The sequence below is a fragment of the Capra hircus genome, chromosome 1, assembly GCF_001704415.2.
Source record: "Capra hircus breed San Clemente chromosome 1, ASM170441v1, whole genome shotgun sequence".
NCBI lineage: Eukaryota > Metazoa > Chordata > Mammalia > Artiodactyla > Bovidae > Capra > Capra hircus.
Genome location: NC_030808.1, coordinates 134,636,786 through 134,651,911, shown reverse-complemented (window position 1 = coordinate 134,651,911; position 15,126 = coordinate 134,636,786).

Here is a 15,126-nt window from a genome sequence, read left to right as displayed (position 1 = left end):
TAAATCAGGCGCCACCCTCCAAATAAAGTTGCATTCCTATAGGGTGAGGGTGTAGTGAGTTACAATCAAGAAAGGAATTTACTTAACCTAAGGTTTAACATGATTAATCTTAAAGGTTAATACTTATTTCTCCTATATGCTAGTTATATTCATTATAAGGGCAGGAATATGGAGATTTAGCAGCAAATATTGGCTCAACAAATGTAAACCCTTCACCAATGTTTCCCTTAAGATCTATTTTGTCTTAAGATAGTGATAAACTTACATTTTTGCATAGCAAGGACACAGTGATTTATAACAAAGTACAGTGGTCTATAATAAAAGAGAAAATTCATTAACTCAAAAAGTCTAGTATTGCTAACATCAAAAACTACTATATTTCCTTTTCTATATTCAAAATACATTGATTAATATATTCCCAGGTGCCTAAGGATATGGAGGGCTGCTGGCAATCATTGACTCATCAATGAAAAAAGCCCTACGCTAATACTCCAAGCTCTCTGTGCTGTTTATGTTTGAGGGGCTGTCACACAAGCTAGTCTGTCAGCAGAGAGGTTTGACCTGAGACACCCTTGTCACACCCAGGGCAGGGGATTAGCAGTAATTATTGGCAGGACAAATGAAAAAACCCTTCACCAATGTAATTCCTAATCAACCTACTATACTATACTAATGATCTTCTAACTTCTCAAAAGAGTCTGTATTTAGAAAGTTTTAAAACATCCCGTGCCTCTCACAGTTGGGAGGCTGTAAACAATCACATGCGACCGGACGAGCCTGATCAGGCAGGCCAGAGAACCTTCAGAGTTCGTAAGTTGAAACACTCTTATCATGCCCAGGAATTTTTATTAACTGGAGCTGCAAGTTAACTCCTTCTCTGAGAGAAATGGTTATGGGGGAGAGCTCCCCGTAAAGTACTCTGGTTTTGGGGGTAGATGCTCGGGAACGGGGTTTCCTGAGGCTTGATCACGCCTTTGCGTATGCCAAGCTTCCTTCCTCATGACCTTTGGCATGGGCAGAGTTCCTCACGCTGGCTCCCAACAATCATGGCATCTGGTCCCATCACTTCATGGGAAATAGATGGGGAAACAGTAGAAACAGTGTCAGACTTTATTTTTCTGGGCTCCAAAATCACTGCAGATGATGAGTGCAGCCATGAAATTAAAAGACGCTTACTCCTTGGAAGAAAAGTTATGACCAACCTAGATAGTATATCCAAAAGCAGAGACATTACTTTGCCGACTAAGGTCCGTCTAGTCAAGGCTATGGTTTTTCCAGTGGTCATGTATGGATGTGAGAGTTGGAATGTGAAGGAGGCTGAGCGCCGAATAATTGATGCTTTTGAACTGTGGTGTTGGAGAAGACTCTTGAGAGTCCCTTGGACTGCAAGGAGATCCAACCAGTCCATTCTGAAGGAGATCAACCCTGGGATTTCTTTGGAAGGAATGATGCTAAAGCTGAAACTCCAGTACTTTGGCCACCTCATGCGAAGAGTTGACTCACTGGAAAAGACTCTGATGCTGGGAGAGATTGGGGGCAGGAGGAGAAGGGGACAACAGAGGATGAGATGGCTGGATGGCATCACGGACTCGATGGACGTGAGTCTGAGTGAATTCCGGGAGATGGTGATGGACAGGGAGGCCTGGCATGCTGCGATTCATGCGATCGCAGAGTCAGACACGATTGAGCGACTGAACTGATAAAGTGTTTCCCAGGTGGCCCTAGGGTAAAGAACCCACCTACCAATGCAGGAGATGAGAGAGACATAGGTTCAATTCCTGGGTTGAGAAGATCCCCTGGAAGAGGGCATGGCAACTCCCTCCAATATTCTTGCCTGGAGAATCCCATGGACAGAGGAGCTGTGCAGGCTACAGTCCATAGGGTTGCACGGAGTTGGGCACCACTGAAGTGACTTTAGCATGCATGTACACGCATGGCCTCAATTTGTCAAGCCTTAGCTCCTCAGCACAGAATACTGTGCCCAAGGAGGCTGGGCAGAAGGTGGGGGCTGAGGAAGAATGATCCACTAGAAAATAAAATAGCCACAAAGGTCAGAAAAAATACTCTTGGGGCAGCCACTGCTACCAGTTAAGGGACCTGGGCTGTGTCAAGAATGGTTTAGGGCTGGGAATGTTTTGTGTGAACAGACTCTCAAATCAGAAAGGCAAAGTTTCCTTAAAGGATGGCATCTTCCCAGCATTTTTGAGAATGATTCACAGTCCCAAGTAAGGAAGCTCCAGTTCTCAAAACAGTCTCCTCTTACCAGTGACTTCTTGAGGTAGGGTGTGATGTAAACGAAGCACGGAACTGTCTGGCAGTCAGGCTTGGTTGGATTCTGGTACTTGACCTTGGGAAAATTACTTAAATTCACTGAGCCTCTGGTTTCCTCATTCATAAAATAGAAGTGATAATGCCACACTCACAGGGCTTTTACAGGATTTAATTGGCCAAGATGTCAATAAAACACTTAAGCAGACGCTGGAGTCGGTGGGTGTCACATCTGTTGTTAGTGTTATTATAATTAATCTCTTCCCTCTAATGACCACTTCCTGGAAAGTTTCGTCAACAGTTACCTTCAGCTATTCAAACCAGGGATCCTCAAGACCATTCAGTGTAACACCACACCTACCCCAGAGCCAAGTTCAAGACATTAATGCCAGGCATCACGCTTGGCCCTAGGATGCCAGGGTGAGAAGGAGCTTCCTTGAGGATGTATTAGGTTGATGCAAAAGTAGTTGTGGTTTTGGATGGTGAATTTTAAATCATTATTACTAGACTCAAGCATAGCTTTATTCATCAAAATAGGAACCATCACAATCACATCGCATTATTGCCAATGAGAAATAAGTTTTTTATTCCTCAGTTCAGTTCAGTCGCTCAGTCGTGTCTGACTCTTTGCGACCCCATGAATCACAGCACACCAGGCCTCCCTGTCCATCACCAACTCCCGGTGTCCACTCAAACCCATGTCCATTTAGTCGGTGATGCCATCTAACCATCTCATCCTCTGTCATCCCCTTCTCCTCCTGCCCTCAATCTTTCCCAGCATCAGGGTCTTTTCCAGTGAGTCAGCTCTTCTTATGAGGTGGCCAAAGTATTGGAGTTTCAGCTTCAGCATCCTTCCAGTGAACACCCAGGACTGATCTCCTTTAAAATGGACTGGTTGGATCTCCTTGCAGTCCAAGGGACTCTGAACAGTCTTCTCCAACACCACTGTTCAAAAGCATCAATTCTTCGGCGCTCAGATTTCTTTATAGTCCAACTCTCACATCCATACACGACCACTGGAAAAACCATAGCCTTGACTTGACGGACTTTTGTTGGCAAAGTAATGTCTCTGCTTTTCAATATGCAGTCTAGGTTGGTCATAACTTTCCTTCCAAGGAGTAAGCGTCTTTTAATTACATGGCTACAATCACCATCCGCAGTGATTTTGGAGCCCAAAGTCCATTGTTTCCCCATCTATGTGCCATGAAGTAATGGGACTGGATGCCATGATTTTAGTTTTCTGAATATTGAGCTTTAAGCCAACTTTTCACTCTCTTCTTTCACTTTCATCAAGAGGCTCTTTAGTTCTTCACTTTGTGCCATAAGGGTGGTGTCATCTGCATATCTGAGTTTATTGATATTTCTCCTGGCAATCTTGATTCCAGCTTGTGCTTCCTTCAGCCCAGCATTTCTCATGATATACTCTGCATAAAAGTTAAATAAGTAGGGTGACAATATACAACCTTGACGTACTCCTTTTCCTATTTGGAACCAGTCTGTTGTACCTTGTCCAGTTGCTTCCTGGCCGGTATACAGGTTTCTCAAGAGGCAGGTCAGGTGGTCTGGTATTCCCATCTCTTTCAGAATTTTCCACAGTTTATTATGATCCACACAGTCAAAGGCTTTGGCATAGTCAATAAAGCAGAAATAGATGTTTTTCTGGAACTCTCTTGCTTTTTCGATGATCCATCGGATGTTGGCAATTTGATCTCTTATAGTGTAAAAAAATCTGTGCTTCAGGATTCGACAAACTCTTGGAAAGCATTTTCTGCGTCATACTGGTTGTGGAAGCATTTTTCCTGCAAAAAGTTTCTGAGTTTCTTTAAGAAGTGGTAGTCGGGTGGCAAGAGGTCAGATGAGTATGGCAGATGAGGCAAAACTTCACAGCCCAATTTGTTCAACTTTTGAAGTGTTGGCTGCGCAACATGTGGTCGGGTGTTGTCCTGGACCAATGCCATTTGCAGGCATTGCAGTTTTTGGTGCATCACATCGATTTGCTGGGCATATTTCTCAGATGTAATGGTTTCACCAGGATTCAGAAAGCTGCAGTGGGTCAGATATAGGCAGCAGACCACCAAACAGTGACCATGACCTTTTTTCAGTGCAAATTAGGCTTTGGGAAGTACTCTGGAGCTTCGTCTCAGTCCAACCACTGAGCTGGTATAACTGGTTGTCATATAAAATCCACTTTTCATCACATGTCACAATCCGACTGAGAAATGGTTCATTGTTGTTGAGTAGGATAAGAGAAAACAACACTTCAAAACAACGATTTTGGCGGGGGAGGGGCTCAGCTCCTGAGGCACCCACCTATGGAGCTTTTTCAGCTTTCCATTTTGCTTCTAATGCCAAATAACCATAGAATGGTCGACGTTGAGTTTTCAGCAACTTCTTTTGTAGTTGTAAGAGCATCAGCTTCCATGATGGCTCTCAATTAGTCTTTGTCAACTTCGGATGGCTGGCCAATCTTAAGGCTCTCATCTCCTTTGCAAAACTTCCTGAACCACCACTGTACTGTAAGCTCATCAACAGTTCCTAGGCCAAATGCATTGTTGATGTTGTGAGTTGTCTCTATTGCTTTATGACACATTTTGCACTTGAATAAAAAAAGCAGTAGGGTTTGCTTTTTGTTTAACATCATTTTTATAATCTAAAATAAATATAAAATAAACAGCAAGTAATGTCATTATCAAAAAACATAAAGTGAGAAATGCACATTAAAATGATGTATCACATAGCCTACATTTATTTTAGAATGCGTTCCAGTATCAAATGGCAAATTCAACAGTGCAAAACCACAATTACTTTTGCACCAACCTAATATGGTAAACATTTATTACACATTTTCATCAGCACAAGAAAGAAAAAGCTAGTGGTTGTCAAAGTGTGGTTCCCAAACCAGTAGTTTCCATTTGGGACCTAGGGAAAATGCTCATCCCTCGGCCCCACCCCAAACTAACTGAAGAAACAACTTCAGAGGGTAGCAACACAGAAAGAAGTGGTACGTACATTTCATCAGCAGCTGGGAGCGCCGCTCTGTCCTACTGTGGAGCAGTTGACTTCTTAAACCTTCTCCCTCCATTTCGGTGTGAATAAGTCAAGTGGCACTGAGGTCCTCAGAGGGAAATACGAACATCCTCCTTGACACACATCATCATCTCTCTCCATCACCTCCCAGTTTGGTGTATGTTCTTATAGCCCTTTCTCTAGACACTTAGCTACATATATTAGATACACAACTATATGTATGTGTGATTCCTTTCAGTTTTACAGAAATGGATTATTGTTGACACTATTTGCTTTTTTCCCTGGTCAAAATGGACTGAGGTCTTGAGGGTGCTTGCTTAACAGGACACAAGCATTTTCGTTGCAGTGGTTGTCGTCGTTGTTCAGTTGCCCATTTGTGTGTGACCCTTTGTGACCCCATAGGCTGCAGCATGCCAGGCCTCCCTGTCCCTCACCATCTGCAGGAGTTTGCCCAAGTTCATGTCCATTGCATTGGTTATACCATGCATGCATGCCATCTAGCATGCGATGGGCCATGCTAGATTTCGTAGTTCTGGTGATGGACCACATATCCTTTCACGTGCAACTCTGCACATATTCAGAAGGGAAGATTCTCAGCAGCGGATGTGCTGAGTTAAAGGCCAGTTACCTTTTATTATTGATGCTGCTGCTGATGCTGCTAAGTCGCTTCAGTCATGTCCGACTCTGTGCAACCCCATGGACTGTAGCCTACCAGGCTCCTCCGTCCATGGGATTTTCCAGGCAAGAGCACTGGAGTGGGGTGCCACTGCATAGATTCCACTGAATTGCCCTCCAAAAGGCTTTATCAGGGTATACTTCCACCAGTGGCATAAATGAAAGAGACAACACAATATGTCAGGTTTGTTTTTTTTTAATGAGTTTATTCAGGATCAACAAAGAATTTTTTAAATTTATTCATTAGTGTGTTTCTTTTCAGCTTTCCTGGGTCTTTGTCACTTTGCGATGGCTTTCTCTAGTTGCCCGGAGCAGGTGCCACTCTCTCTTGTGCTGTGCGAGCTTCTCATTGCGGTGGCTTCCCTTGTGGAGCACAGACTGTAGGCACACGAGCTTCAGTAGTTGCAGCAAGCAGGCTCAGTAGTTGCGGTGTACCGGCTGAGCTGCCCTGAGGCATGTGGAGTCTCCCCCGATCGCGGCTTAAACCTGTATCCCCTGCACTGGCAGGCCAATTCTCATCCACTGTGCCATCAGGGAAGTCCTGTCAGGGTTTTTCATTTTGCTTTTGACAGGCTGGTGAAAGAAAAAATAACTCCTTTACTCTGGGTTTCCCTCATTGCCGGTGAGGCTGAGCATCTTCTCATAGGTATTTGTTGACCATTCAGTTTACAGCTTTGGCCTGTTTTTCTAGTGGGTGATTTTCCTTTTTTGCTGAGTTGTACATATTTTATTTTACTGTATCCCTTGTCATTTAACTTTATTTATGATGTCTTTTACTTAATTTAAATTTTTGATTTTTAATTTTAGATAACTCTCACAATGTATTCTTTTATGGCTTCTGCTTTTGTATCTTGCTTAAAAAAAACTCCACAATGAATAATTTTTGTGTTTTTTTTTCATGCTTTTGTACCCTCAAAAAAGTTAAACCCTTAATCCATCTGTATTAGGGTTCTCCAGAGAAACAGAACCAATAGGATATAAATAGCAATAAATAAGTAAATATATGTATATCAGTTCAGTTCAGTCAGCTCAGTCTCTCAGTCGTGTCTGACTCTGTGACCCCATGAATCGCAGCACGCCAGGCCTCCCTGTCCATCACCAACTCCCAGAGTTCACCCAAACTCACGTCCATCGAGTCCGTGATGCCATCCAGCCATCTCATCCTCTGTCGTCCCCTTCTCCTCCTGCCCCCAATCCCTCCCAGCATCAGAGTCTTTTCCAATGAGTCAACTCTTCGCATGAGGTGGCCAAAGTACTGGAGTTTCAGCTTCAGCATCAGTCCTTCCAATTAACACCCAGGACTAATCTCCTTTAGGATGGCATGGTTGGATCTCCTTGCAGTCTAAGGGGCTCTCAAGAGTCTTCTCCAACACCACAGTTCAAAAGCATCAATTCTTCGGTGCTCAGCTTTCTTCACAGTCCAACTCTCACATCCATACATGACCACTGGAAAAATGATAGCCTTGACGAGACGGACCTTTGTTGGCAAAGTAATGTCTCTGCTTTTTAATATGCTATTTAGGTTGGTCATAACTTTCCTTCCAAGGAGTAAGTGTCTTTTAATTTCACAGCTACAGTCAGCATCTGCAATGGTTTTGGAGCCCCCCCCAAATTATATATATATATATATATATATATATACATATATATGTATATATATAGAGAGAGAGAGAGAGAAAGGGAGAGAGAGAGGAGAGATAAGAGGAGATTTATTATGGGAATTGGTTCATATGATTATGGAGGCTCAGAAGTCCCAGGATCTACTGTCTGCAAGCTGGCGACCCAAGAAAGCCTGCAGTGTAATTCACTCTGAATCCAAAGGCCTGAGAAAGGGGTGGGGGCAATAGTGTAATTTAAATCCCAGGCTGGAGCCTGAGAACCAGGAGAGCTAAAACAGTCAGAAAGGCAGAAGAAGAAGAGGAATTCACCCTTCCTCCATCTTTCTGTTCCTTTCCAGCCCTAACTGAATTGGATGATGGAACCCTCATTGATGAGGGTGATCTTCTTTACTCAATCTACAGATTCAAATACTAATCTCTTCCAGAGACACCCCCACGGACATATCCAGAAATAATATGTGGCCAGCTATCTCAGCATCCCTTATCCTAGTCGAGTTGACACATAAAATTGACCATCACAAGTCCACTCCTTGTAAACCTGACACCCGTAAACATCTCCTTAAACTATATTCAATCTCTATAAATAAAAACAATAATGTGATCATAACTCTGCCAACATGATAAAACTATTCTATCTGCAACTGAAGACACACTCATTTCTTCCCCAGAAGTGGAAATAAAATCCTTGAGTGATGTCTATTCTCATGATAACCTATTTGTGTCTGACTCTGTGCGACCGCATAGACAGCAGCCCACCAGGCTCCCCCGTCCCTGGGATTCTCCAGGCAAGAACACTGGAATGGGTTGCCATTTCCTTCTCCAATGCATGAAAGTGAAAAGTGAAAGTGAAGTCGCTCAGTCGTGTCCGACCCTCAGCAACTCCATGGACTGCAGCCTACCAGGCTCCTCTGTCCATGGGGTTTTCCAGACAAGAGTACTGGAGTGGGGTGCCATTGACTTCTCCGTTGACTGAAATACTATGATGTAAATTAATAATACTGGCAACCTGATGCGAAGAGCTGACTCATTTGAAAAGACCCTGATGCTGGGAGGGATTGGGGGCAGGAGGAGAAGGGGACAGAGGATGAGATGGCTGGATGGCATCACTGACTCGATGGACGTGAGTTTGAGTGAACTCCGGGAGTTGGTGATGGACAGGGAGGCCTGGCGTGCTGCGAGTCATGGGGTCACAAAGAGTTGGACACAACTGAGCGACTGAACTGACTGACGGACTGACTGATGTAAAGTCAATACAGTAAGTCCCCTACATGTGAACCTTCAAGTTGTGAACTTTCCAAGATGCAAATGTGCAGGTGCCAGCAAGGAACCAGAAGCTGTGCCCTGGACGTCAGGTGTGTGTGAAACTGCAGCTTGCTGCCCAGCTCCTACCGCTGAAGATTGTTCGGCGCTACCATCCCCTACCTCCTCTCCCTCCTCCCGTCAGTAACTCCTCTTGCCTGTTCCTTGGATGCCTGTCCTTGTATACCAGTTGTTGTACCGTACTATTGCACTTTTCCAGGTACTGTACTGTAAGATTAAAATTGTTTTCTTTATTTTTTGTGTGTTTTTTAAAATACATTATTTGTGTGAAAAATATAACAAACCTATTACAGTACAGTACTATATAACCAGTTGTGTTAGTTGGGTGTTTGTTGGCTAACTTTGTTCGACTTATGAACAAATTGGACTTACAAATGCACTCTCAGATCATTCGTATGTTGGGAACTTATTGCATAGCTTATGTTACATGATGAAGGAAATACAAGTGGAAAGAAAACAAAGATATCTGTGGAATATATGCATATATACATATATGTATATTATACATAACAAAATAAAATCTTTTCATAATAAAGTAAGCATCTGGGATAAATGGTTTCTATGGAAAAAATAAATGTAACAAAATTTGTGATAATTATGGCCCTCATTTCTATAGCTGGTCCCACGATTGTAGCTGGGCTTTTATCACTACCTTGTTCTACTACCCATTCTGTGATCCTTTTGCCTTCTGCCAACACCTCAGCTGTTCGTGGCTCTTTATCTGGTTGGGGGACCCAAACCTTCACTCCTAAAGGATCCGGCCATTACTAAGCCGGATTGGGTTGTCAGTTGGGTTGGACTGGGTTGTCACAGTCTTCCATTGCCCTTGATCATAGGGCAAAGTAAGCTAAGGGGACCCTCAGGGGTCTCCTGTATTCTGATATTCTTCCTTACCTGTCTTCTGTTCTCCATTATTGCTTTGAAAAGTCAGTTGTAACTCTCACTGCCACTTTCACACATTATCTGTCTTTTCTTTATGACTGTTTAAGAGTTTTTTAAGTGGTGTTCTGGTTCTACAGTGTGTGTGCTTGCTAAGTCACTTCAGTCATGTCAGACTCTTTATGACCCTGTGAACCGTAGTCCACCAGGCTCTTGTGTCCATGGGATTCTCCAGGCAAGAATACTGGAGTGGATTGCCATTCCCTCATCCAGGGGATCTTTCTGAGCCAGGGATAGAATCCACATCTCTTATGTCTCCTGTATTGGCAGGTGGGGTCTTTACCACTAGCGCCACCTCAGAAGCCCACAGTTTCACTGCTGCTGCTGCTAAGTCGCTGCAGTCGTGTCCGACTCTGTGTGACCCTATAGACGGCAGCCCACCAGGCTCCTTTGTCCTTGGGATTCTCCAGGCAAGAACACTGGAGTGGGTTGCCATTCCCTTCTCCAATGAATGAAAGCGAAAAGTGAAAGTGAAGTTGCTCAGTCGTGTCCGACTCCTAGCGACCCCACAGACTGCAGCCCACCAGGCTCCTCCGTCCATGGGATTTTCCAAGCAAGAGTACTGGAGTGGGGTGCCATTGCCTTCTCCTAGGATACATGTATACATGGATATCTTTCCATTTATCTTGCTTGGAATTTATTGTGATTCCTGGATCTAGTGTCCTTAAAAAATCCCAGGAAATCCTCAGCCCCATTTCCTTTGTCATTCCTAGATGGATAGATATTAATAGATAAGTATGTATTTTTTCTGAATCATTTGAGAATAGGTTGGAAACATCATGCCCCTTTACGCTTAAGTCCTTCATTGTTCATTTCCTAACAAAGACATTCTGTTATATAGCCATAGTACAATTTTCAAAATACAGACATTAAACATTGATACAAAGTTATTTTCTAATCCATAGTCCATATTCAAATTTTGTCAACTGTCTCAACAAAATCTTTATAACTGTTTTTCCTGGTCTAGAATCCAATCCAGAATCACATGTTGCATTGACTTGTCATGTCTTTTTGGTGTCCTTAATCTGAAATGTTTCTCAACTTTTCTTTTGCCTGAATTTCTTGTATTTTAATGTTCCTCAATTGGTGTTGCCTGATATTTCCTCATGATTGGATTCAGGTTACACATTTTTGGCAGGAATATGCCTGAAATAATGTATTCTCTGTGCATCATATCAGAAGGCCCATGATATCGGTTTATTGACTGTTTCACTATTCGTTTTGCCTCTGCTGGGTCTTTATTGCTGAATAGGCTTTTTTACCTAGTTGCAGAGAGCGGGGGCTACTCTCTATGTGCGGTGAGAGGGCTTCTCACTGTGGTGGCTTCTCTTGTTGCGGAGCCTTGGATTTACGGTTCTCTGTCATCAGTAGTTGCGGCTCTGTGGATCTAGAGCACAAGCTCAATATGTATTTTTTTCTGAATCATTTGAGAATAGGTTGGAAACATCATGCCCCTTTACCCTTAAGTCCTTCATTGTGCATTTCCTAACAAGGACATTCTCTTATATAGCCATAGTACAATTTTCACAATTTGTGATGCACGAGCTTTGTTGCTCCATAGCACGTGGGATTTTCCCTGACCAGGGATCAAACCTGTGTCTTCTGCATTGGCAGGTGGATTCTTTACCACTGAACCACCAGGGAAGCCCAACTGCTCCGCTCTCAATTGTTATAACCAATTTTATTAGTCAGGAAACAGAACCTGTTATAATCATTTGTATTAGTCAGAAACAGAACCAATAAGAAATAAATACAACATATAAACAGTATTCAGATCAATTCAGTTGCTCAGTCGTATCTGACTCTTTACGACCCCATGAATTGCAGCGCACCAGGCCTCCCTGTCCGTCACCAACTCCCGGAGCTCACTCAAACTCACGTCCAACGAGTCCGTGATGCCATCCAGCCATCTCATCCTCTGTCATCCCCTTCTCCTCCTGCCCCCAATCCCTCCCAGCATCAGAGTCTTTTCCAATGAGTCAGCTCTTCTCATGAGGTGGCCAAAGTACTGGAGTTTCAGCTTCAGCATCAGTCCTTCCAATGAACACCCAGGACTGATCTCCTTTAGGATGGAATAGTTGGATCTCCTTGCAGTCCAAGGGACTCTCAAGAGTCTTCTCCAACACCACAGTTCAAAAGCATCAATTCTTCAGCGCTCAGCTTTCTTCACAGTCCAACTCTCACATCCATACATGACCACTGGAAAAACCATAGCCTTGACGAGACGGACCTTTGTTGGCAAAGTAATGTCTCTGCTTTTTAATATGCTATCTAGATTGGTCATAACTTTCCTTCCAAGGAGTAAGTGTCTTTTAATTTCATGGCTGCAGTCAACATCTGCAGTGATTTTGGAGCCCTCCAAATTATATGTATAGATATATATATATAGAGAGAGAGAGAGACAGAGAGACAGAGAGACAGAGAGACAGAGAGGGAGAGAGATAAGAGGAGATTTACTATGGGAATTGGTTCATATCATTATGGAGGCTCAGAAGTCCCAGGATCTGCTGTCTGCAAGCTGGCGACCCAAGAAAGCCTGCAGTGTAATTCACTCTGAATCCAAAGGCCTGAGAAAGGGGTCATATCTTTCCTTCCAAGGAGTAAGTGTCTTTTAATTTCATGGCTGTAATCACCATCTGCAGTGATTTTGGAGCCCCAGAAGATAAAGACTGACACTATTTCCACTGTTTCCCCATCTATTCCTCATGAAGTGATGGGACCAGATGCCATGATCTTAGTTTTCTGAATGTTGAGCTTTAAACCAACTTTTTCACTCTCCTCTTTCATATATATATATATATATATATATATATATATATATATACACACACACATATATATATACATATTAACTTTTATCACTTGGTTAATATATTGTCTGATACATTTCCTTTTTTGTAAAGTTACTATTTTTTCCTTTGTTATTAATAAGAAATTTGGAGGAGACACTTTGAGATTGTGTAAACCTCTAACTCTTCATCAAGCATTAATTCACTAGTTTGATCACCCTGCCAATGATTGATGACTTTCTAATTTTATTATACCTTCCTTATTTAGTTGGCATTCAACCCTAATGGAGACCTTTCCCTTGTCTCTTATTTATTTTTAAATTTTATTTACATCAGCGTGGATTCATATATCTGATGAGACTTGGGATTTGGCCAAGGAAAGTCCATTCAGTTGGTTCCTTTGTCCTTTGGTATGTCTCCAGCATTGGTTGAGCTTTTTTTTTTTTTACTTTTTGGAACAACAAAATATTTTTATCTCCTCTTGTACTTTTCTGTCCTCATCCTAAAGTCAGTCCATTTTTCTTAGGAGCCCCAGTTCCTTTTGTGGAGAATGATATTCAGAAACCAAATTTGGGGAGCTAGGTATGCTTATTGCTACTGAGGTATAATTGGTTCTAGTAAGGAAATAAGCATGTTTATGTATGTATATGCCTATGTGTATATGCATGCAAAAAATCTGTAAAGCTACAAATTTGTATCAATACCTCTGATTCTATTCTTATGCCATTCCTTCCTCAACCCTTCTCTGACACTGGGCTTCCCTGGTGGCTCAGAGGGTAAAGAAGCTTCGCGAAATGCAGGAGACCCGGGTTCGATCCCTGGGTCAGGAAGATCCCCTGGAGAAGGGAATGGCAACCCACTCCAGTATTCTTGCCTGGAGAATTCCATGGACAGAGGAGCCTGGCAAGCTACAGTTCATGGGGTTGCAAAGAGGGAAGTGAAGGAGCGACTAAGGCTGCTCTGGCACATCACTGACTCGATGGACGTGAGTCTGAGTGAACTCCGGGAGTTGGTGATGGACAGGGAGGCCTGGCGTGCTGCGATTCATGGGGTCGCAAGGAGTCGGACACGACTGAGCGACTGAACTGAACTGAACTGAACTTGATTCCCATTAACCACAATGTATCTGTTTATTTGTTCAGTCCTTCCACAGGTAAGCAAACTCTTGGCCCTGCTTGCTAAAAGCTTAGCCCCAGAAACACCAGTCCCCACCAGGACTCCCCACTCCCCAGACATGCCAGCCAAAGCTCTGCCTCCATGAAGGGATAGGAGGGGAGGTCATGAGCTGGGCCCATGACATGCCATCTCTTACCTCTTGGGTATACTGGCCAGAATGTCTATCACTAATTCCCTTTTTATCTGTGTCTGTGTCTGTTTCAGCTCATCTTTTTCATTTAAAAATTACCATAAATTTGATTTTAATTTACAAATTCTCAAATGATTGCTTTTCTACTACAGCCAGTCCTTGTCTATTTTTGTCTAATAATAATAATAACAATAATAAAAGAACATCTAGCCTCTATTGAGCACTTATTATTAGCTGCTTAACCAAGTGAGTGTTTTGACGTGGATTATCTCATTTAATTTTCACAATAATCCTATGACATTGCATGCATGCTCAATAGCTCAGTTGTGTCCGACTCTTTGTGAACCCATGGATTTTAACCCACCAGGTTCCTCTGTCCATGGTGGTTTTCAGGCAAGAATATTGGAGTGGGGTGCCATTTCCTTCTCCAGGGTATCTTCCCAACCCAGGAATGGAATCCATGTCTCTTGTGTCTCCTAAATTGGCAAGCGGATTCTTTACCGATGTGCCAGCTGGGAATCCCTCCTATGACATTGGTATTTCATAGATTAGGAAACCGAGGCACAAATTAAGTACTTTGGCCAATGCTATCCACACACCTAGAAAGTGATAGAGCTAGGAAGTGATTTCAGGTAGTTTGATTCCTGATCTCATGTGCTTAGCCATTCTGAAGCAACTCCTCATCTGCATTTAAGCTCTTCTCTTTGCTCTCAGTCTTTCCCCGACATCAGTCTTTCTTCTTGTTGAGTTTGCTGCTTTCTTCTAGGGTACTGGTTTTCCTCAGATAACTCCTGACTCCTGACAGCTTTCTCTTCCTTGGGCTTGTAAACCCGTGTTTTTGAGGCGCAGGTTCTGGGGAGGAGAGCGTGCCTCTGCTGAGAGTTGGGGAGCCTCCACTCGCGTATCTTTGCTAGGAGGTCTCCATGAATGTCACCTGCTGCCTGGACATCAGTCTGCCTCTTTCGCTCCAGTGTTAACCCCTGCTCAGCACAAGAGGAGTTGACAGAACTTTCCACCAACCCTGTTGCTTCAGATGAAATATCCTTGTGGATACTGACCCAAAGAGTCTCCCATTCCTTGGATCCATTGACTCTGAACTTTGCTCTGTTGACCAACCATTCCCACCCCCAAAACAGGATTTTTCTGATTTTTCACTGTAGTTTTCTCTAATCTTGTTTCTCTT